The following is a 23,604-nucleotide window of genomic DNA, read 5'->3' as shown; positions in this document are numbered from 1 at the left end:
ACCACAGGCCTTTAAGGTGGCAGTAATTAAACCATTACTTAAAAAGCCATCACTTGACCCAGCTATCTTAGCTAATTATAGGCCAATCTCCAACCTTCCTTTTCTCTCAAAGATTCTTGAGAGGGTAGTTGTAAAACAGCTAACTGATCACCTGCAGAGGAATGGTCTATTTGAAGAGTTTCAGTCAGGTTTTAGAATTCATCATAGTACAGAAACAGCATTAGTGAAGGTTACAAATGATCTTCTTATGGCTTCGGACAGTGGACTTATCTCTGTGCTTGTTCTGTTGGACCTCAGTGCTGCTTTTGATACTGTTGACCATAAAATTTTATTACAGAGATTAGAGCATGCCATAGGTATTAAAGGCACTGCGCTGCGGTGGTTTGAATCATATTTGTCTAATAGATTACAATTTGTTCATGTAAATGGGGAATCTTCTTCACAGACTAAAGTTAATTATGGAGTTCCACAAGGTTCTGTGCAAGGACCAATTTTATTTACTTTATACATGCTTCCCTTAGGCAGTATTATTAGACGGTATTGCTTAAATTTTCATTGTTACGCAGATGATACCCAGCTTTATCTATCCATGAAGCCAGAGGATACACACCAATTAGCTAAACTGCAGGATTGTCTTACAGACATAAAGACATGGATGACCTCTAATTTCCTGCTTTTAAACTCAGATAAAACTGAAGTTATTGTACTTGGCCCCACAAATCTTAGAAGCATGGTGTCTAACCAGATCGTTACTCTGGATGGCATTTCCCTGATCTCTAGTAATACTGTGAGAAATCTTGGAGTCATTTTTGATCAGGATATGTCATTCAAAGCGCATATTAAACAAATATGTAGGACTGCCTTTTTGCATTTACGCAATATCTCTAAAATCAGAAAGGTCTTGTCTCAGAGTGATGCTGAAAAACTAATTCATGCATTTATTTCCTCTAGGCTGGACTATTGTAATTCATTATTATCAGGTTGTCCTAAAAGTTCCCTAAAAAGCCTTCAGTTGGTTCAGAATGCTGCAGCTAGAGTACTGACGGGGACTAGCAGGAGAGAGCATATCTCACCCGTGTTGGCCTCTCTTCATTGGCTTCCTGTTAATTCTAGAATAGAATTTAAAATTCTTCTTCTTACTTATAAGGTTTTGAATAATCAGGTCCCATCTTATCTTAGGGACCTCGTAGTACCATATTACCCCATTAGAGCGCTTCGCTCTCAGACTGCGGGCTTACTTGTAGTTCCTAGGGTTTGTAAGAGTAGAATGGGAGGCAGAGCCTTCAGCTTTCAGGCTCCTCTCCTGTGGAACCAGCTCCCAATTCAGATCAGGGAGACAGATACCCTCTCTACTTTTAAGATTAGGCTTAAAACTTTCCTTTTCGCTAAGGCTTATAGTTAGGGCTGGATCGGGTGACCCTGGACCATCCCTTGGTTATGTTGCTTTAGACGTAGACTGTGGGGGGGTTCCCATGATGCACTGTTTCTTTCTCTTTTTGCTCCGTATGCATCACTCTGCATTTAATCATTAGTGATCGATCTCTGCCCCCCTTCTCGGCATGTCTTTTTCCTGGTTCTTTCCCTCAGCCCCAACCAGTCTCAGCAGAAGACTGCCCCTCCCTGAGCCTGGTTCTGCTGGAGGTTTCTTCCTGTTAAAAGGGAGTTTTTCCTTCCCACTGTGGCCAAGTGCTTGCTCATAGGGGGTCGTTTTGACCGTTGGGGTTTTTCATAATTATTGTATGGCCTTGCCTTACAATATGGAGCGCCTTGGGGCAACTGTTTGTTGTGATTTGGCGCTATATAAGAAAAAAGTTGATTGATTGATTGATTGACAAAATCTAACGTACCTCAGGAAGTGTGCTGACGAGCGTGAGACCTCACCCTCTCCTCTTTCACAGACCGTGCATCAAACCCTGGACGTTCTCTGCATCCACTGATGATGAGATGGCTCCCGAGACGACGATCTCACCCGTCTGGTCACAAGGTCGAGTCTCTGGCAAATACACACTGTGTACTCCAGTCTTAAATGCCACCATGTTCCAATCCATGTAGATGCACCACAGCTGTGAGTCCTGACGAGCCGCAGGTGAGCAGGGTGAGGTCCTGATAAACTCAGCTACACAGCCACTCAGTCCCAAATGCAAGCCACCTGGAAGGAAAAACAAAAGACAGAAACAAAAAGGCAGCCAGGCCCCCCAGCCATACAACATTCTTGGTAGGTTCCAGCTCAGAGCCATGTTTAGTTGAAATCCGAGTCGGCTGGAATCACAGTCCGCCTGATCCTTAAAAAACTGGCTCTTAAGAGCTGTTTCGGGTGTGCGCCATAAACGTCTCTCCTGTCATTAAGAAACAATGTGCTGTGGTCTGCTCTAATCTCGTCATCAGCAAAAAATTAATGGGAAAAATTTTTATTTTGGTGTGCCATTTCTTGCTTGTGGGTGAGAGCGTGACATTGATGCTGAAAGCGTGAGTGTCACGCCAGATGCAACCCTGCCTCAGATTTCAATTTTATTCAAAAAGACATTCAACTGTCCACAAGCTTTAAGGGAAAACTTTTGCTGCGCTGCTGTCTGGTGGTTCCTGGTGACAGCCATGGCAAGTTTGCTGAAAGGCTAATGTGCACATTGCCATGTAATAAATCAATAAATCACCTTGTTAGCTGTATATTAATTGCTGGGTCACCTTCACCATATGTCCTGAGAAATTTGTCAGGAGTCATCAAAATGTTTCTTTCCATTTCGGGCGGTAAGCTCGCTGTTGAGATCCTCTCTGTGTTACCAGAGACTTATAATGACATTTTCACAAAAACTGGTTTACTGTCAATCCAGGAGGGCAGAGTTGGTCGACTGGACGTGTTTCGTTTTACAGTAATGTGGCCTTTGTGTTTGAAATCAAAGCTGCACCATTATGGTGGTTTTTGGACTGAGTGAGAAGATGTCAAAATAGGGCCCTCAGAGCTCAAACAGCTCACATTCCAAACTTCTACTTCTTCATGCACAGGGGGGAGTGGGAGGAGCGTAGCCTGTGGGCGGAGTCAGTATAAAATCCCACGGAGGCCCCTGCGCGCGCACAGAAGAGTTTTCGTCTCCGTGCTGCTCTGTGAGTTTTCCCTCGTTTTCCTTATATTGATCATTTCTGCTTTGACACGTGTGACCGGGCTGCTGTTTGTTTGCTTGTTTTGGTGTCACTCAGGCTTTGCCTTCTCTTTGAATTACATTCTGTTCCTGCAGCTTCTGATGCTTTTTCTGGAACAGCGTTTAGTTCTTCCAGATCATCTCCATCTGTTTTTTTTTTTTTTTTTTTTTTTTTTTTTAATTTTTTAAATTCACTTTTAGCTAAAGGAAAGTTGCTTTAACTCAGTTGTGGTGTTGTTTTAGAGTCCTTTTTTGTATCTTTTTTCATGCCAACAGTTGCTGCGGATTATGGGTATTGTAGTCTTCTAACTTTCAACTCTGACTCAATTTTTTTTCAAAACTTTATTTCAACAAATACATTAACGAAAAGCGAACAAAAGACAATTAAGGCCACATAAGTCATCTCACAGTCTCGGGTGACACACTGCATTGTGGGAGGGGGAGGTGATGGTCGAGTGGTTCAGCGTCAGGCTTGAGACCAGAGGATCCTCGGTTCAAATCCCAGCCTGAGGCATTATTGTAAAGCGCTTTGACCGTCTGATGCAGATGGCAAAGCGTGATATAAATGCAGTCCATTTGCCATTGTGGGAGAGGTGAGAGTTCATTTGATCCAACCCCAGCCAACACTTGTTAGTATTTTGTGTCTGTCTGTGCCGGCAGACACAGTAATTTCAGCTCCAATAGCGTATCTTAAAGTTGCTGCAGTTAGAAGCAACTCATAGCTCCTAGTTGGATCTCGGGATCGAGCTGCTGTCTGTCCCAGCCCCTCGGCACCCCCTCGATGCTCTTAGCTGAGCGTCCCACCGGGTCTGAAGTGTTTACTTTGAGACACGTGTGTGTGTGTGTGTCTTAACGCAGGGTCAACCGGTCGTGAAATACCTTCAGCCGTAGTCAGGAGGATTTTACCAAATACAGACAAATCCTTTTACAGCCACGTCTTCATAATATTTTTTGTGTTCTTCATTTTAGGTATAAAGTTGAGTTGTTTGTTAATTATGTCTTTCGTTACTTCAGTACCCAAGTATTTAACAGTTTTTTGTCACAGGAATGCTATAACCCTATTTTCTTCTTAAGATTTCACACTTTTTATATTAAGATGCAAACCTGAAGCTTTGTAAAAGTCACTGATTATTTGTAAACTAGATTCAATGTGGTGTTTGTTTTTTAAAAACAAAAATCGTATCATCAACTCGTTGAGTGATACGGATTTCCCTTTGAAAAATAGATGAGCCGTGTGTTTGGGAGAATTCAGGACTTTTAAAGAAAGCAATTCTACTACAGTTGAAAACAGAAAGGGAGAAATTGGACAACCCTGAGGGCCCCTTCACACATAAAACGAATAAGTAGGAATCAGGGCGAATCACAGTGAAACAGCCCAAATGAGTGAACCGCAAAAACACTGAGCCGACGTCGGGAGGGACACGTGCTCGGGCAGGTGTGAACGATCCTGCTGCGACAGTTTCATGTACATGCATGCGCGTGCACGACACACGTCCAGCCCAACACTCATGTCCTGTGGACGGCACGCCACAGGACAGACACTGTGCCATGTGGAACAGAACTCACATGGGTGACCAGGGTTTGATTTTAGCGGTTACCCGGGAACCCGTGGCACCCTACTTTGGGGGCGGGCACACAACTCTCTACACTTGCATTCCCGACTGGAATCCACCTTTTTTATTAGATAACTGTACAGAAATCTATCAAATTTCGACAAAATTTGCGCAGAATTCGACTTTCGGAGGCCAACACATACACAAAACATCATCAAAAAATGTTCTTCTCCTCTGTTTGTAATGCCACGTTTTATTATACACAGATGTATAATAAAACAAATGGAGCGTTTTTGAGGGAAGACAAGCCGCAGCAGCCAGCGGAGTTTTTTTTTTTTTAGTTGTTTACATGTGCGCGCGTGAACGGGACAGGAGGTCCTCAAACTGGGTCCCGCAGAGGCGGAAGGACCACTGAAAGCAGCCGTCATCCAGACACAGTTCCTGCAGCAAATAATGATACTCCCCGAATTGGGAAATTCTAATGACGTTTGTCAGCTTTCCACAACAACTCGCTCCAGTGCCAATCTGCCTGTGCATATTGGCATGGTGTCATCTCAGCTTCTGACAAGGTTAGAAAATTTCTAAATTTCAGAAAATATTACTCCAAAAACACAAAAATTCCCTCCCATAATTTCACCCCAGTTCTGCCCCAGATATCACCAGAATGCACCATTTGCATCCTTTTATATCAAAATTTTGTGGGGGGGCTATGCTGCGAAGCGGTAGGTTTGGTACTGAACTTTTCTGAGGGGCACCAAACTTTTCAGATTTTGGTGCCCTTAAGGCACATAACTGTTTTTTCTAAAAGGCAAACCCTGTGGGTGACGTGACATTCAGATCACCTGCTGTGTGTTTTGATCTGACAGTCTGTTACACCTGGGGCAGCCTGTCAGTGTGCACACCACACGCCCCCTCGCTGCAGCCCGTCGCAACAGGGATATATGTTTTAATGTATGTCCACATGAGGACAGCAAGCAGACGCGCATCACAGCGGACAATTGTTAGGTCATGTCCTTCACAACATGGTATGTGTTCCCCAGCTGGGACATCCAGAGCCAGAGATCTCAACAGCTGTTGCTGTCGGCGGTCACACCTCCTGTCCATCCAGTGCACACACCAACGTGTCACTCTGTTTCTGTGTTATATCAGAAACCCCACATGCCACATGTTTATGGATGGGGGGGAGCACAACACACACGATTCACACGCACGGCACATGTGTTGCCGGGGGAGCCAACACTCTGGCACACCACATCTGTGTTGGTGTTTTGCAATGACACACTCGTGGGGGCACTCTTACAAATTTCACAGCCAGCTCAAAAGTGATGGCCTGCTCACTGTTTTCGTGGTAACAACACGAATGGCCACACATTTTCTAAATGTCAAACAAGTGGTGTTGGAAGTTTGTGTGTGTCACCTGGAATTTGGCTGACAAATTCCAGGTCTTTCAGCCACTGGTGTGCACAGATAGTTGTGGTGACAGGTAGGGATGGGTGTTAAGATTTTATTGATACCATTATCGATTCCACTTATCGATACCTCTTGTGAATTTTCTGTGTATTAAAAGTAGGCTTTGCAGGTTTCTATGTCATTTTATTGAGTCTTAAAAAAAGTAAGTCCCTTTGGCTGCTCCCTTGTTTGCACTCGGGGTCACCACAGCAAATCCAAGGTGGATCTGCATGTTGAACTGGCACAGGTTTTACGCCGGGTGCCCTTCCTGATGCAACTAAAGTAAATAAATATGAAATTGGTCATCCTTAAACTTTGGACATAATAAACTCTACATGGTGGATCCTTGATCTCTGGACATAAATAGAAATAAACAAAATCTGTAGTTTTTGTCAAAAGCATTTCCTTTCAGACATTATTGGCATGAATGTCTTTCCATACATCTGAGCTGAGCTCTTACAGCTGTGCTGCACGTCAGGATGTAATTTATAAAGAATGCAGAATGTCTCATTTTGGGAGGAAAAAAATGTTTTAGTCGATTGTAGATTATTGTCTGTATTACAGCGTTTGGAAAGAGGTGTCATTTGATTTAAAGCGGCAATTCATTTTGAAGTTATTAATTCTGACCGGATTCTGTCTAGGCACAGAGCCGCACAGCGTTTGGAGCTGTGCCAGTGGAACGGAGGACGATTCTTGTTTTATTGACTGCAACAAGACAAGAGTCCCAGTTAGTGACTTTAATCAGCACAAAAGGGACTCACGATTGACATATTTTAATGGCTTTGAGAGGGGTTAAGAAGCGGACTTGCCGCTTCTGTAGAGCCACGAATCAAAAAACTGACGAGCCAGCGGATCGAAGCATTGTTTCATTGGTTCATGCTTCAAAGTGGAGTCGTGCTGCAGAAATGGTTGATTACAGAGCCGTTGCAGGGTCTGTAATCAACGTAGAGAAATGATCATTTTCCTGACAAACACTCAAAAACAACAGCCGCTCTGAAGGACCTGTAAGGGAATTATTAAACAAAAAGGCTATTGATGTCAGTGGATCAAATCAATTCTTAATGATACCCGAAAAGAACCGGTTCTCGATACGCAACCCTAGCGACAGGTGTATGAGGCATTAGAGCCAGGTCTGATTTTTCACGAATGGCATGCTATTACTCCTTTGTGCGCTAGTTGGCTTAAATTGTATGTGTGAAGGAGCCCTGTTGTACTGATCGATGGACTGAAATTCTCTGCGAAGTGTTGGGATAGATCATCAAGCTGCTATTGATTTCTTTGTAAAACATTCTCACAACTGAAATACATTTTCCCCAAATCCAAACAATTTTTAGGATTCATAAATAAACAAGTGTTCCACTGTATTGAATGCGTTGTAAAAGTCCAAAAAAAAAATAAAATAATAACTTCCTGTGACTTCACAAACTGAACAATCAAGTAAATCAAACAAGTCTTATATTGTTACTAATCAATCAATCAATCAATTTTTTTTTATATAGCGCCAAATCACAACAAACAGTTGCCCCAAGGCGCTTTATATTGTAAGGCAAGGCCATACAATAATTATGTAAAACCCCAACGGTCAAAACGACCCCCTGTGAGCAAGCACTTGGCTACAGTGGGAAGGAAAAACTCCCTTTTAACAGGAAGAAACCTCCAGCAGAACCAGGCTCAGGGAGGGGCAGTCTTCTGCTGGGACTGGTTGGGGCTGAGGGAGAGAACCAGGAAAAAGACATGCTGTGGAGGGGAGCAGAGATCAATCACTAATGATTAAATGCAGAGTGGTGCATACAGAGCAAAAAGAGAAAGAAACAGTGCATCATGGGAACCCCCCAGCAGTCTACGTCTATAGCAGCATAACTAAGGGATGGTTCAGGGTCACCTGATCCAGCCCTAACTATAAGCTTTAGCAAAAAGGAAAGTTTTAAGCCTAATCTTAAAAGTAGAGAGGGTGTCTGTCTCCCTGATCTGAATTGGGAGCTGGTTCCACAGGAGAGGAGCCTGAAAGCTGAAGGCTCTGCCTCCCATTCTACTCTTACAAACCCTAGGAACTACAAGTAAGCCTGCAGTCTGAGAGCGAAGCGCTCTATTGGGGTGATATGGTACTACTGAGGTCCCTAAGATAAGAAGGGACCTGATTATTCAAAACCTTATAAGTAAGAAGAAGAATTTTAAATTCTATTCTAGAATTAACAGGAAGCCAATGAAGAGAGGCCAATATGGGTGAGATATGCTCTCTCCTTCTAGTCCCCGTCAGTACTCTAGCTGCAGCATTTTGAATTAACTGAAGGCTTTTTAGGGAACTTTTAGGACAACCTGATAATAATGAATTACAATAGTCCAGCCTAGGACTAATGTGTCAGTTGGACATAAAACCAGATTGAGATTCATTTATAATTTTCTCAAGGTGTCTTTTTAATCGTTTGGCATATACAAGTGCTAGTAATTTGTAGTGTATATTGAAAAGGGTAATTGAGCTCCAATTTTCAGTTGATAGGGGGTGTTTTTTTTAGGTTTTGGTATCAAGCTCATTAGTCCTTGTTTCATAGTAGTTGTCATTTCCCAATTTTTCAATTTCAATTTATTTTCATTTATATAGCGCCAAATCACAACAGAGTTGCCTCAAGGTGGTTCACACAAGTAAGATCTGACCTTACTAACCCCCAGAGCAACAGTGGTAAGGAAAAACTCCCTCTGAGGAAGAAACCTCAAGCAGACGAGACTCAAAGGGGGTCACCATCTGCTTGGGCCATGATACAGACACAAATTACAGAACAATTCACAAAAAAAATATACAGGAAATGCTGTTGGTGCACAGGACAGGAGGGTTTCAGAAACAGACACCACACCCATCTCTGTATGGAGCTGCATCTCAAACAGAGAGAAAAAACAGAATCAGACATCAGAAAGACAACAAATACAGTATAATTTGTCAGCATTAATCAACAACAAAAGCAGAAGAAATACTAAGGTGATCGCCGGCCACTAGCCCTAAGTTTTACTAAAAGACCCAGAATTTAGATAAAGTTGAGGCTGCGGCCCACTCCAATTGCTAATAAAATTAATTAAAAGAGTAAAAGCATAAAACAAAACTGCACCAGTATGCTAGCCATACGAAAGGGAAAATAAGTACGTCTGAAGTCTGGACTTGAAAGTCTCCACAGAATCTGACTGTTTTATTGATGCAGGGAGATCATTCCACAGAACAGGGGCACGATAAGAGAAAGCTCTGTGACCCGCAGACTTCTTATTCACCCTAGGGACACAAAGTAGTCCTGCACCCTGAGAACGTAAAGCCTGGGCTGGTACGTAAGGTTTAATTAGGTCAGCTAGGTAGGGAGGTGCCAGTCCATGAACAATTTTATAGGTTAGTAGCAGAACCTTAAAATCTGATCTCACTGGGACAGGAAGCCAGTGAAGAGATGCCAAAATTTCAGTCTTATCAGAGTTTAAAAGTAGTATGTTTGTAGACAGCCTTCTTCTCACTGATGCAAGGCAATCGTTTAAGGATTTTATGTGGATGAGATTACCAGCAGTTATCGGCATGTATAACTGAGTATCATCTGCATAGCAATGAAAGGTAATCCCAAAACGCCGCAATATGTGCCCAAGGGGTGCTATATAAAGGGAGAAAAGCAGGGGGCCTAAGACAGACCCCTGTGGAACTCCAAATTTCATGTCACTAAGGTTAGAAGTAGTGTTACTGTACAAAACACAGTGACAACGACTGGTCAAGTATGACGTCAGCCATGCAAGGGCACTTCCAGTAATCCCAAAATGATTTTCCAGCCTATCAAGTAGAATATGATGATCCACTGTATCAAATGCAGCACTGAGATCTAACAGCAATAGAACCGTAGTGGTGTCCAAATCCATTGTAAGCAGAAGATCATTCACCACTTTAGTGAGAGCCGTCTCTGTGGAATGATATTTTCTAAAAGCAGACTGCAGTGGCTCAAAGAGATTATTCTCAGTAAGATAGTCTACAAGCTGCTGTGACACCACTTTTTCCAGAATTTTAGAGTAAAATGATAGATTTGAAATTGGCTAATAGTTTTTCAATACACGAGCGTCAAGATTAGATTTCTTAAGTAATGGTTTAATCACTGCAGATCCGGAAGTTAAAGAAAGATTTCCCCTCTATAAATATATTCTTTATACCTTTCCATTAGTGGTGTTGCAATAAGATTCCAAAACAGGGGTAAAATTCGCAGGACAGACCATCAATCCCACGGGACGTTCTAAATTTCATATGTTTCAAGGCTTCAGTAAATTCAATATATGAGGTGGGTCTTTCACAGTCTGCTTTGAATTGGCTTGAAATGGTTGGATATAATTTTAATATTATTGAAAAAGGTTTCACAAGACTCAGAGTAAAACTTAGATTCATACAGTGTTTTTTATAGACTATGCCTACATAAGCTTCTTTAGGATTTGTGCTGTTATCACCAATTTTCAGAGGAGAGATTATTTCTACTGCAGTTACATTTTTCCAAAGCAAAAAAAGTTTGTATTTTTTCCCCAATTTTCTAACCATTTTGATTTTATCAATTTCATTCTGTAATTGCAATAACTTTAATTTAATGTTATCTGAAAGATGTTCCACATCCAGTAAAGTTTTCAATTCTTCCATAATTTCCTGTTCCTTTGCATTTGTTTTATTTTTTTTCTTTGCTGTTTTTAATAGCTATTTGTCTTATTTTGAATTTGAAATATTTCCATTTCTGAGTATAACTCATATCACTTTTCCTCAATACATGAAGGGCCAATTGTTTACCTGCTTCTTGAAATGGTTTATCTTGAAGTAATTTATTTAATTTCCAGTACCCATGCAGTTTTAGATTTTCCCACCTTGGAACCAATTAAGTGAATAGAAATCAATTTATGATCTGATAAAGGAGCATAATGATGTGAAACCTCAGATATACAGTTGTATGTAAAAGTTTGGGCCCCCTGATGATTTCCATGATTTTCCTTTATAAATCATTGGTTGTTAGGATCAGAAAGTTTAGTTAAATATATCATATAGCAGACAAACAGTGATATTTGAGAAGTGAAATGAAGTTCATAGGATTTACAGAAAGTGTGCAGTAATTCTTTAAACAAAATTAGGCAGGTGCATAAATTTGGGCACCCCAACAGAAGAAATACATCAATATTTAGTAGATCCTCCTTTTGTAGAAATAACAGCCTCTAAACCAGTGCTTCTCAATTATTTTCTGTTACGCACCCCCCCACGAAGAAGAAACCATTTCGTGCCCCCCGCTCTCTGCCATGACTATAAATAGTATCATTTGTCCATAAAATTGTTATAAGTACACCTCTGCATAACATTATATCCTTATTAACATTAAAGAAAACAAAAAAGAAAGAACTTCAGATCAACATTCACTTTATTAACATTGTTTTTTAGTCTATAACAGAAAAAAATTTGCATCACTTTGCTTGGAATAAAAAAATGAATCCTTAAACTACACTCAACAAAAATATAAACGCAACACTTTTGGTTTTGCTCCCATTTTGTGTGAGATGAACTCAAAGATCTAAAACTTTTTCCACATACACAATATCACCATTTCCCTCAAATATTGTTCACAAACCAGTCTAAATCTGTGATAGTGAGCACTTCTCCTTTGCTGAGATAATCCATCCCACCTCACAGGTGTGCCATATCAAGATGCTGATTAGACACCATGATTAGTGCACAGGTGTGCCTTAGACTGCCCACAATAAAAGGCCACTCTGAAAGGTGCAGTTTTATCACACAGCACAATGCCACAGATGTCGCAAGATTTGAGGGAGCGTGCAATTGGCATGCTGACTGCAGGAATTTCAACCAGAGCTGTTGCTCGTGTATTGAATGTTCATTTCTCTACCATAAGCCGTCTCCAAAGGCGTTTCAGAGAATTTGGCAGTACATCCAACCAGCCTCACAACTGCAGACCACGTGTAACCACACCAGCCCAGGACCTCCACATCCAGCATGTTCACCTCAAAGATCGTCTGAGACCAGCCACTCGGACAGCTGCTGAAACAATCGGTTTGCATAACCAAAGAATTTCTGCACAAACTGTCAGAAACCGTCTCAGGGAAGCTCATCTGCATGCTCGTCATCCTCATCGGGGTCTCGACCTGACTCCAGTTCGTCGTCGTAACCGACTTGAGTGGGCAAATGCTGACATTCGCTGGTGTTTGGCACGTTGGAGAGGTGTACTCTTCACGGATGAATCCCGGTTCACACGGTTCAGGGCAGATGGCAGACAGCGTGTGTGGCGTCGTGTGGGTGAGCGGTTTTCTGATGTCAATGTTGTGGATCGAGTGGCCCATGGTGGCGGTGGGGTTATGGTATGGGCAGGTGTCTGTTATGGACGAAGAACACAGGTGCATTTTATTGATGGCATTTTGAATGCACAGAGATACCGTGACGAGATCCTGAGGCCCATTGTTGTGCCATACATCCAAGAACATCACCTCATGTTGCAGCAGGATAATGCACGGCCCCATGTTGCAAGGATCTGTACACAATTCTTGGAAGCTGAAAATGTCCCAGTTCTTGCATGGCCGGCATACTCACCGGACATGTCACCCATTGAGCATGTTTGGATGCTCTGGACCGGCGTATACGACAGCGTGTACCAGTTCCTGCCAATATCCAGCAACTTCGCACAGCCATTGAAGAGGAGTGGACCAACATTCCACAGGCCACAATTGACAACCTGATCAACTCTATGCGAAGGAGATGTGTTGCACTGCATGAGGCAAATGGTGGTCACACCAGATACTGACTGGTATCCCCCCCCAATAAAACAAAACTGCGCCTTTCAGAGTGGCCTTTTATTGTGGGCAGTCTAAGGCACACCTGTGCACTAATCATGGTGTCTAATCAGCATCTTGGTATGGCACACCTGTGAGGTGGGATGGATTATCTCAGCAAAGGAGAAGTGCTCACTATCACAGATTTAGACTGGTTTGTGAACAATATTTGAGGGAAATGGTGATACTGTGTATGTGGAAAAAGTTTTAGATCTTTGAGTTCATCTCATACAAAATGGGAGCAAAACCAAAAGTGTTGCGTTGACTGCCATTTGATACGGAAAAACTAAATTAAATAAAATCAATAAATAATAACTCAAATTGATCAGGACTCAGGAGCACAATATATAAAACAATTTAACAGACAAAACAAAACTGAATAAAACAATTTGTGCAGATTTTTTATGATTATTTTTTATTATTTTAATATATTTTTTAATTAGTTTGTATTTTGCATCATCCAGCATGACAGAGACCATGCCTACTGCTGCTCGGCTCCTCTGCTATGATGCTAACGGTGCTCGCTGCTTTACTGAAGCAGCACTCACAAAGCGAGATGATTGCTGGCAATATTCTGCATGTTTTCGCTGAAAAAAACTCAAGCGGCTTATCTGCGTGATTGGGGTGTAATGTCTTTAAGTGACGCCTTAATTTATTTGGCTTCATGCTGTCCACTGCCAACATTTTAAGAAAAGAGCAGTCTTTCCTCGTCTCCCACCGTAGTGTGAAAAAAAACCCTACATAGAGCTGCGCACACTCTGACAATGAGAGCGCCACTGCCACCTACTGTAGTGGATGTGCAATTACATTTTTTTCTAGTAGGGGGAAAAAAGCATGTTCCCCACGGTCACACACGCCCCCCCAGCATCGCGCCCCACTATTTGAGAAGGACTGCTCTAAACGCTTAGCTTCCAATGAGAGTCTGGATTCTGGTTGAAGATATTTTGGACCATTCTTCTTTACAAAACATCTCAGGTTTGTTGGTTTCTGAGCATGGACAGTCCACTTAAAATCACACCACAGATTTTCAATAATACAGTGGTCCCTCGCTATAACGCGATTCACCTTTCACGGCCTCGCAGTTTCGCAGATTTTTGCAATTTTTTTTTTTTTTTACAGCGCATTGTGTTCTGCGTCCTTATCAGGCGGGCCGGTCATGGCACTGGTCAGCATCACCATGATCGCTCTCACTGCCTCCGATGTGCTTACCGAGTCTGCGGGCTCGGTAAACACTGCAGCGGGCCACTCACACTGCCCCTCTCTCTGCTGTGCGGAGCTGCGCCAACTCTGGCAACAGGTCCAGAGACTATGCTCGCTGTTTTGATGCAGAAAAATCCGCAGCGCCCGCTGCATGGTCTCAGTAACCACAGCCACAGAGCTCCGTGGCCATGACTTGGATTCTTTGCAGGTCCCACATCTGTACCCCCGGAGGCAGTGAGCGAAGGGAGAGCACGCGCATTGTGTTCTGCATGTGTCTGTTTATAATCTTCTCGCCCAGAAGAAAAAAGAGAGTGTTTACACAGGAGAGAAAAGTGAGAAAATGTTAATGCCTGTTTGAGAAAAGTGTATAAAGTTTGTAGTGAGGGGTTTTACAGCCTTAAAACATCTATAATAATTGTAAAAACTAACGCTGACTACTTCACGGTTTTCACCTATTGCGGGTTATTTTTAGAATGTAACTCCCGCGTTAAACGAGGGACCACTGTATTCAGGTCTGGGGACTGAGATGGCCATTCCAGAACATTGTTCTTGTTCCTCTGCATTGCTTTAGTAGATTTTGAGCAGTGTTTAGGGTCGTTATCTCGTTGAAAGATCTTGCCCCGGAGCAACTTCAACTTTGTCACTGATTCATGAACATTGTTCTCAAGAATCTTCTGATATTGACTGGAATCCATGTGACCCTCAGCTTTAACAATTTCAATTCAATTTAATTAGCTTATAATGTGCCATATTACAGCAAACGCAGTCTCAATTTCAATTCAATTCAATTTTATTTATATAGCGCCAAATCACAACAAACAGTTGCCCCAAGGCGCTTTATATTGTAAGGCAAAGCCATACAATAATTACGTAAAAACCCAAAAGGTCAAAACGACCCCCTGTGAACAAGCACTTGGTGACAGTGGGAAGGAAAAACTCCCTTTTAACAGGAAGAAACCTCCAGCAGAACCAGGCTCAGGGAGGGGCAGTCTTCTGCTGGGACTGGTTGGGGCTGAGGGAGAGAACCAGGAAAAAGACATGCTGTGGAGGGGAGCAGAGATCAATCACTAATGATTAAATGCAGAGTGGTGCATACAGAGCAAAAAGAGAAAGAAACACTCAGTGCATTACGGGAACCCCCCAGCAGTCTAAGTCTATATCAGCATAACTAAGGGATGGTTCAGGGTCACCTGATCCAGCCCTAACTATAAGCTTTAGCAAAAAGGAAAGTTTTAAGCCTAATCTTAAAAGTAGAGAGGGTGTCTGTCTCCCTGATCCGAATTGGGAGCTGGTTCCACAGGAGAGGAGCCTGAAAGCTGAAGGCTCTGCCTCCCATTCTACTCTTAAAACCCTAGGAACTACAAGTAAGCCTGCAGTCTGAGAGTGAAGCGCTCTATTGGGGTGATATGGTACTATGAGGTCCCTAAGATAAGAAGGGACCTGATTATTCAAAACCTTATAAGTAAGAAGAATAATTTTAAATTCTATTCTAGAATTAACAGGAAGCCAATGAAGAGAGGCCAATATGGGTGAGATATGCTCTCTCTTTCTAGTCCCCGTCAGTACTCTAGCTGCAGCATTTGAATTAACTGAAGGCTTTTCAGGGAACATTTAGGACAACCTGATAATAATGAATTACAATAGTCCAGCCTAGAGGAAATAAATGCATGAATTAGTTTTTCAGCATCACTCTGCGACAAGACCTTTCTAATTTTAGAGATATTGCGTAAATGCAAAAAAGCAGTCTTACATATTTGTTTAATATGCGCTTTGAATGACATATCCTGATCAAAAATGACTCCAAGATTTCTCACAGTATTACTAGAGGTCAGGGTAATGCCATCCAGAGTAAGGATCTGGTTAGACACCATGTTTCTAAGATTTATGGGGCCAAGTACAATAACTTCAGTTTTATCTGAGTTTAAAAGCAGGAAATTAGAGGTCATCCATGTCCTTATGTCTGTAAGACAATCCTGTTGGGAAAGTGTAGGAACACGGACCCACAACAGGGGGCGCAAATGAACGGACAATGGAGGAAGTCAAATAACAACACTTTACTGTTGTGAATAAGCACAACAAACACAACAGATTACAACAATAGACAAAGAAGTCAATTCACAAAATGTGTCACGTGGGCAGGCTCGAAGATAAGAGACGTCTGTTCAAAGCAGAACCGGAACCACACGATTTCCTCCGCCACCGAACCCCGGGAATACTGGAGCCGCCAAGTCCCGAACTCCCAGGTGGCCACTGCCTCCGCGTGTCGGATCTGGTACTGCTGGCGAGGAACAAAAACAGTTAAATGTGGGTGCGTTTGCACCCAGCAACCCGTATGGCGGGAAAACCACCTCCACCTCTCGTCGGAAGAATGTCTGCTATTGTGTTAATGTCAAAAAGACAACACAGTCGGCTGAGTACTGTACCTCCTAGGTAGAGCGATATCTCGGCAAAGAGGTGGAGATGTCGTCTTGCTGATATACCAGTGCTGATCAGATGATTGGTGACAGCTGTCGTAGGCGATAAGTGACAGCTGTCACCCCGGCTGCTCCTGTGAGACGGCAGCGCCCTCTGGTGCCTGGAGCCCGCACTCCAGACAGGGCGCCCTCTGGTGGTGGTGGGCCAGCAGTACCTCCTCTTCAGCGGCCCACACAACAAATCCTGCAGTTTAGCTAATTGGTGTGTGTCCTCTGGCTTCATGGATAGATAAAGCTGGGTATCATCTGCGTAACAATGAAAATTTAAGCAATGGCGTCTAATAATACTGCCTAAGGGAAGCATGTATAAAGTGAATAAAATTGGTCCTAGCACAGAACCTTGTGGAACTCCATAATTAATCTTAGTCTGTGAAGAAGATTCCCCATTTACTTGAACAAATTGTAATCTATTAGATAAATATGATTCAAACCACTGCAGCGCAGTGCCTTTAATACCTATGGCATGCTCTAATCTCTAATAAAATTTTATGGTCAACAGTATCAAAAGCAGCACTGAGGTCTAATAGAACAAGCACAGAGATGAGTCCACTGTCTGAGGCCATAAGAAGATCATTTGTAACCTTCACTAAGCCTGTCCAGTGGATTTTTATTTTTATTTTATTTTTTTACCACAGTTGTCGTGTGTTACCTGTGCTGCTCCACAGCCTGTCCAGTGGATTTTTATTTTATTTTTTTAGCACTGTTGTCGTGTTACCTATGCTGCTCCACAGCCTGTCCAGTGGATTTTTATTTTATTTTTTTAGCACTGTTGTCGTGTGTTACCTGTGCTGCTCCACAGCCTGTCCAGTGGATTTTTATTTTATTTTTTTAGCACTGTTGTCGTGTTACCTATGCTGCTCCACAGCCTGTCCAGTGGATTTTTATTTTATTTTTTTAGCACTGTTGTCGTGTTACCTATGCTGCTCCACAGCCTGTCTAGTGGATTTTTATTTTATTTTTGCACCGTTGTCGTGCGTTCGCTGTTGCCGTGCGTTACTTGTGCTGCTTCATGGCCTGTCTGGTGCCTTAACTAAAGCACTCCTTCTGCTGAATCACCTCTAAATTATTTATACATTATTCACTTTGCGTGTTTTTAGGAATCCGCTAGGTTGCGTAGCTACTAGCTCTTAGCCGATTTAGCATGGCGGCTTCTCCTGTCTCTCCCGCACTTTTCTGCTCTGGGTGTGAAATGTTTAGTTATTCCTCGGCCTCCTTTAGCAGTAACGGTGCTTGTAATAAGTGTAGCTTATTCGTAGCTTTGGAGGCCAGGCTGGGCGAATTGGAGACTCGGCTCCGCACCGTGGAAAATTCTACAGTTAGCCAGGCCCCTGTAGTCGGTGCGGACCAAGGTAGCTTAGTCGCCGTTAGTTCCCCCCTGGCAGATCCCGGGCAGTCGGGAAAGCAGGCTGACTGGGTGACTGTGAGGAGGAAGCGTAGCCCTAAACAGAAGCCCCGTGTACACCGTCAACCCGTTCACATCTCTAACCGTTTTTCCCCACTCGACGATACACTCGCCGAGGATCAAACTCTGGTTATTGGCGACTCTGTTTTGAGAAATGTGAAGTTAGCGACACCAGCAACCATTGTCAATTGTCTTCTGGGGGCCAGAGCAGGCGACATTGAAGGAAATTTGAAACTGCTGGCTAAGGCTAAGCGTAAATTTGGTAAGATTGTAATTCACGTCGGCAGTAATGACACTCGGTTATGCCAATCGGAGGTCACTAAAATTAACATTAAATCGGTGTGTAATTTTGCAAAAACAATGTCGGACTCTGTTGTGTTCTCTGGGCCCCTCCCCAATCGGACCGGGAGTGACATGTTTAGCCGCATGTTCTCCTTGAATTGCTGGCTGTCTGAGTGGTGTCCAAAAAATGAGGTGGGCTTCATTGATAATTGGCAAAGCTTCTGGGGAAAACCTGGTCTTGTTAGGAGAGACGGCATCCATCCCACTTTAGATGGAGCAGCTCTCATTTCTAGAAATCTGGCCAATTTTCTTGGATCCTCTAAACTGTGACTGTCTAGCGTTGGGACCAGGAGGCAGAGCTGTGGTCTTATACACCTCTCTGCAGCTTCTCTCCCCCTGCCATCCCCTCATTACCCCATCCCCGTAGAGACGGTGCCTGCTCCCAGACCACCAATAACCAGCAAAAATCTATTTAAGCAAAAAAAATCAAAAAGAAAAAATAATATAGCACCTTCAACTGCACCACAGACTAAAACAGTTAAATGTGGTCTATTAAACATTAGGTCTGTCTCTTCTAAGTCCCTGTTGGTAAATGATATAATAATTGATCAACATATTGATTTATTCTGCCTTACAGAGACCTGGTTACAGCAGGATGAATATGTTAGTTTAAATGAGTCAACACCCCCGAGTCACACTAACTGTCAGAATGCTCGTAGTACGGGCCGGGGCGGAGGATTAGCAGCAATCTTCCATTCCAGCTTATTAATTAATCAAAAACCTAGACAGAGCTTTAATTCATTTGAAAGCTTGTCTCTTAGTCTTGTCCATCCAAATTGGAAGTCCCAAAAACCAGTTTTATTTGTTATTATCTATCGTCCACCTGGTCGTTACTGTGAGTTTCTCTGTGAATTTTCAGACCTTTTGTCTGAATTAGTGCTTAGCTCAGATAAGATAATTATAGTGGGCGATTTTAACATCCACACAGATGCTGAGAATGACAGCCTCAACACTGCATTTAATCTATTATTAGACTCTGTTGGCTTTGCTCAAAAAGTAAATGAGTCCACCCACCACTTTAATCATATCTTAGATCTTGTTCTGACTTATGGTATGGAAATAGAAGACTTAACAGTATTCCCTGAAAACTCCCTTCTGTCTGATCATTTCTTAATAACATTTACATTTACTCTGATGGATTACCCAGCAGTGGGGAATAAGTTTCATTACACTAGAAGTCTTTCAGAAAGCGCTGTAACTAGGTTTAAGGATATGATTCCTTCTTTATGTTCTCTAATGCCATATACCAACACAGAGCAGAGTAGCTACCTAAACTCTGTAAGTGAGATAGAGTATCTCGTCAGTAGTTTTACATCCTTATTGAAGACAACTTTGGATGCTGTAGCTCCTCTGAAAAAGAGAGCTTTAAATCAGAAGTGTCTGACTCCGTGGTATAACTCACAAACTCGTAGCTTAAAGCAGATAACCCGTAAGTTGGAGAGGAAATGGCGTCTCACTAATTTAGAAGATCTTCACTTAGCCTGGAAAAAGAGTCTGTTGCTCTATAAAAAAGCCCTCCGTAAAGCTAGGACATCTTTCTACTCATCACTAATTGAAGAAAATAAGAACAACCCCAGGTTTCTTTTCAGCACTGTAGCCAGGCTGACAAAGAGTCAGAGCTCTATTGAGCTGAGTATTCCATTAACTTTAACTAGTAATGACTTCATGACTTTCTTTGCTAACAAAATTTTAACTATTAGAGAAAAAATTACTCATAACCATCCCAAAGACGTATCGTTATCTTTGGCTGCTTTCAGTGATGCCGGTATTTGGTTAGACTCTTTCTCTCCGATTGTTCTGTCTGAGTTATTTTCATTAGTTACTTCATCCAAACCATCAACATGTTTATTAGACCCATTCCTACCAGGCTGCTCAAGGAAGCCTTACCATTATTTAATGCTTCGATCTTAAATATGATCAATCTATCTTTGTTAGTTGGCTATGTACCACAGGCTTTTAAGGTGGCAGTAATTAAACCATTACTTAAAAAGCCATCACTTGACCCAGCTATCTTAGCTAATTATAGGCCAATCTCCAACCTTCCTTTTCTCTCAAAAATTCTTGAAAGGGTAGTTGTAAAACAGCTAACTGATCATCTGCAGAGGAATGGTCTATTTGAAGAGTTTCAGTCAGGTTTTAGAATTAATCATAGTACAGAAACAGCATTAGTGAAGGTTACAAATGATCTTCTTATGGCCTCGGACAGTGGACTCATCTCTGTGCTTGTTCTGTTAGACCTCAGTGCTGCTTTTGATACTGTTGACCATAAAATTTTATTACAGAGATTAGAGCATGCCATAGGTATTAAAGGCACTGCGCTGCGCTGGTTTGAATCATATTTGTCTAATAGATTACAATTTGTTCATGTAAATGGGGAATCTTCTTCACAGACTAAAGTTAATTATGGAGTTCCACAAGGTTCTGTGCTAGGACCAATTTTATTCACTTTATACATGCTTCCCTTAGGCAGTATTATTAGACGGTATTGCTTAAATTTTCATTGTTACGCAGATGATACCCAGCTTTATCTATCCATGAAGCCAGAGGACACACACCAATTAGCTAAACTGCAGGATTGTCTTACAGACATAAAGACATGGATGACCTCTAATTTCCTGCTTTTAAACTCAGATAAAACTGAAGTTATTGTACTTGGCCCCACAAATCTTAGAAACATGGTGTCTAACCAGATCCTTACTCTGGATGGCATTACCCTGACCTCTAGTAATACTGTGAGAAATCTTGGAGTCATTTTTGATCAGGATATGTCATTCAAAGCGCATATTAAACAAATATGTAGGACTGCTTTTTTGCATTTACGCAATATCTCTAAAATCAGAAAGGTCTTGTCTCAGAGTGATGCTGAAAAACTAATTCATGCATTTATTTCCTCTAGGCTGGACTATTGTAATTCATTATTATCAGGTTGTCCTAAAAGTTCCCTAAAAAGCCTTCAGTTAATTCAAAATGCTGCAGCTAGAGTACTGACGGGGACTAGAAGGAGAGAGCATATCTCACCCATATTGGCCTCTCTTCATTGGCTTCCTGTTAATTCTAGAATAGAATTTAAAATTCTTCTTCTTACTTATAAGGTTTTGAATAATCAGGTCCCATCTTATCTTGGGGACCTCGTAGTACCATATCACCCCAATAGAGCGCTTCGCTCTCAGACTGCAGGCTTACTTGTAGTTCCTAGGGTTTGTAAGAGTAGAATGGGAGGCAGAGCCTTCAGCTTTCAGGCTCCTCTCCTGTGGAACCAGCTCCCAATTCAGATCAGGGAGACAGACACCCTCTCTACTTTTAAGATTAGGCTTAAAACTTTCCTTTTTGCTAAAGCTTATAGTTAGGGCTGGATCAGGTGACCCTGAACCATCCCTTAGTTATGCTGCTATAGACGTAGACTGCTGGGGGGTTCCCATGATGCACTGTTTCTTTCTCTTTTTGCTCTGTATGCACCACTCTGCATTTAATCATTAGTGATCGATCTCTGCTCCCCTCCACAGCATGTCTTTTTCCTGGTTCTCTCCCTCAGCCCCAACCAGTCCCAGCAGAAGACTACCCCTCCCTGAGCCTGGTTCTGCTGGAGGTTTCTTCCTGTTAAAAGGGAGTTTTTCCTTCCCACTGTAGCCAATTGCTTGCTCACAGGGGGTCGTTTTGACCGTTGGGGTTTTACATAATTATTGTATGGCCTTGCCTTACAATATAAAGCGCCTTGGGGCAACTGTTTGTTGTGATTTGGCGCTATATAAAAAAATTGATTGATTGATTGATTGATTCTCAGCATCTATGTGGATGTTAAAATCGCCCACTATAATTATCTTATCTGAGCTAAGCACTAAGTCAGACAAAAGTTCTGAAAATTCACAGAGAAACTCACAGTAACGACCAGGAGGACGATAGATAACAACAAATAAAACTGGGTTTTGGGACTTCCAATTTGGATGGACAAGACTAAGAGTCAAGCTTTCAAATGAATTAAAGCTCTGTCTGTGTTTTTGATTAATTAATAAGCTGGAATGGAAGATTGCTGCTAATCCTCCGCCTCTGCCCGTGCTACGAGCGTTCTGGCAGTTAGTGTGACTCGGGGGTGTTGACTCATTTAAACTAACATATTCATCCTGCTGTAACCAGGTTTCTGTAAGGCAGAATAAATCAATATGTTGATCAATTATTATATCATTTACTAACAGGGACTTAGAAGAGAGAGACCTAATGTTTAATAGACCACATTTAACTGTTTTAGTCTGTGGTGCAGTTGAAGGTGCTATATTATTTTTTCTTTTTGAATTTTTATGCTTAAATAGATTTTTGCTGGTTATTGGTGGTCTGGGAGCAGGCACCGTCTCTACGGGGATGGGGTAATGAGGGGATGGCAGGGGGAGAGAAGCTGCAGAGAGGTGTGTAAGACTACAACTCTGCTTCCTGGTCCCAACTCTGGATAGTCACGGTTTGGAGGATTTAAGAAAATTGGCCAGATTTCTAGAAATGAGAGCTGCTCCATCCAAAGTGGGATGGATGCCGTCTCTCCTAACAAGACCAGGTTTTCCCGAGAAGCTTTGCCAATTATCTATGAAGCCCACCTCATTTTTCTCAAGGCGCCTTACATGGAACAGTTCAACATAAAATTTAAATAAATAATTAAAAATGAATTAAAAACAGAAATAAAAGAGTAAAACATAAAAACTATTCATAAGAAAGAGAATAAAAGATTCGCAGTACCTACACGGGCCACACAGCCCCACAGCATGATGTAACCACCTCCAAATTTTACTGTGTTTTTCTTGGAATACTGTGTTCTTTTTCACCCATGCATACTGCCCCTTGTTATGTCCAAATAACTGAATTTTAGTTTCATCAGTCCACAGCACCTTATTCCAAAATGAAGCTGGCTTGTCCAAATGTGCTTTAGCATACCTCAAACAACTTTGTTTGTGGCGTGTACGCAGAAAAGGCTTCATCTGCATTACAGCACGATACAGCATCTCTTTGTGCAAAGTGCGCTGTATAGCTGAACAATGCACAGAGACACTATCTGCAGCACGATCATGTTGTCTGTCTTTGGAGCAGGTCTGTGGGTTGACTATGACTGTTCTCACCATCCTTCACTTCAGCTTATCTGAGATTTTTCTTGGCCTGCCACTTTGGGCCTTAACTAGTACTGTGCCTGTGGTCTTCCATTTCCTCACTATGTTCCTCACAGTGGAAACTGACAGCTGAAATCTCTGAGATAGCTTTTT

The 23,604-nt window shown here is 42.2% G+C and overlaps 1 protein-coding gene across 1 annotated transcript in view; it reads left to right on the top strand.

Moving 5' to 3' along the window:
• Positions 1–3,055: 3,055 nt before the first annotated feature.
• Positions 3,056–23,604, top strand: part of pltp (phospholipid transfer protein) — a gene marked incomplete at its 3' end in the record, with an annotated part of 232,039 nt that continues 211,490 nt past the window's right edge. Inside the window, exon 1 of the mRNA XM_034167241.1 lies at positions 3,056–3,099. The remainder of the gene's footprint in view (positions 3,100–23,604) is intronic.

The sequence above is a fragment of the Thalassophryne amazonica genome, chromosome 3, assembly GCF_902500255.1.
Source record: "Thalassophryne amazonica chromosome 3, fThaAma1.1, whole genome shotgun sequence".
Taxonomy (NCBI): domain Eukaryota; kingdom Metazoa; phylum Chordata; class Actinopteri; order Batrachoidiformes; family Batrachoididae; genus Thalassophryne; species Thalassophryne amazonica.
Note: the sequence above shows the minus strand (reverse complement) of the source record. Positions and strands in the feature narration are given on the sequence as shown.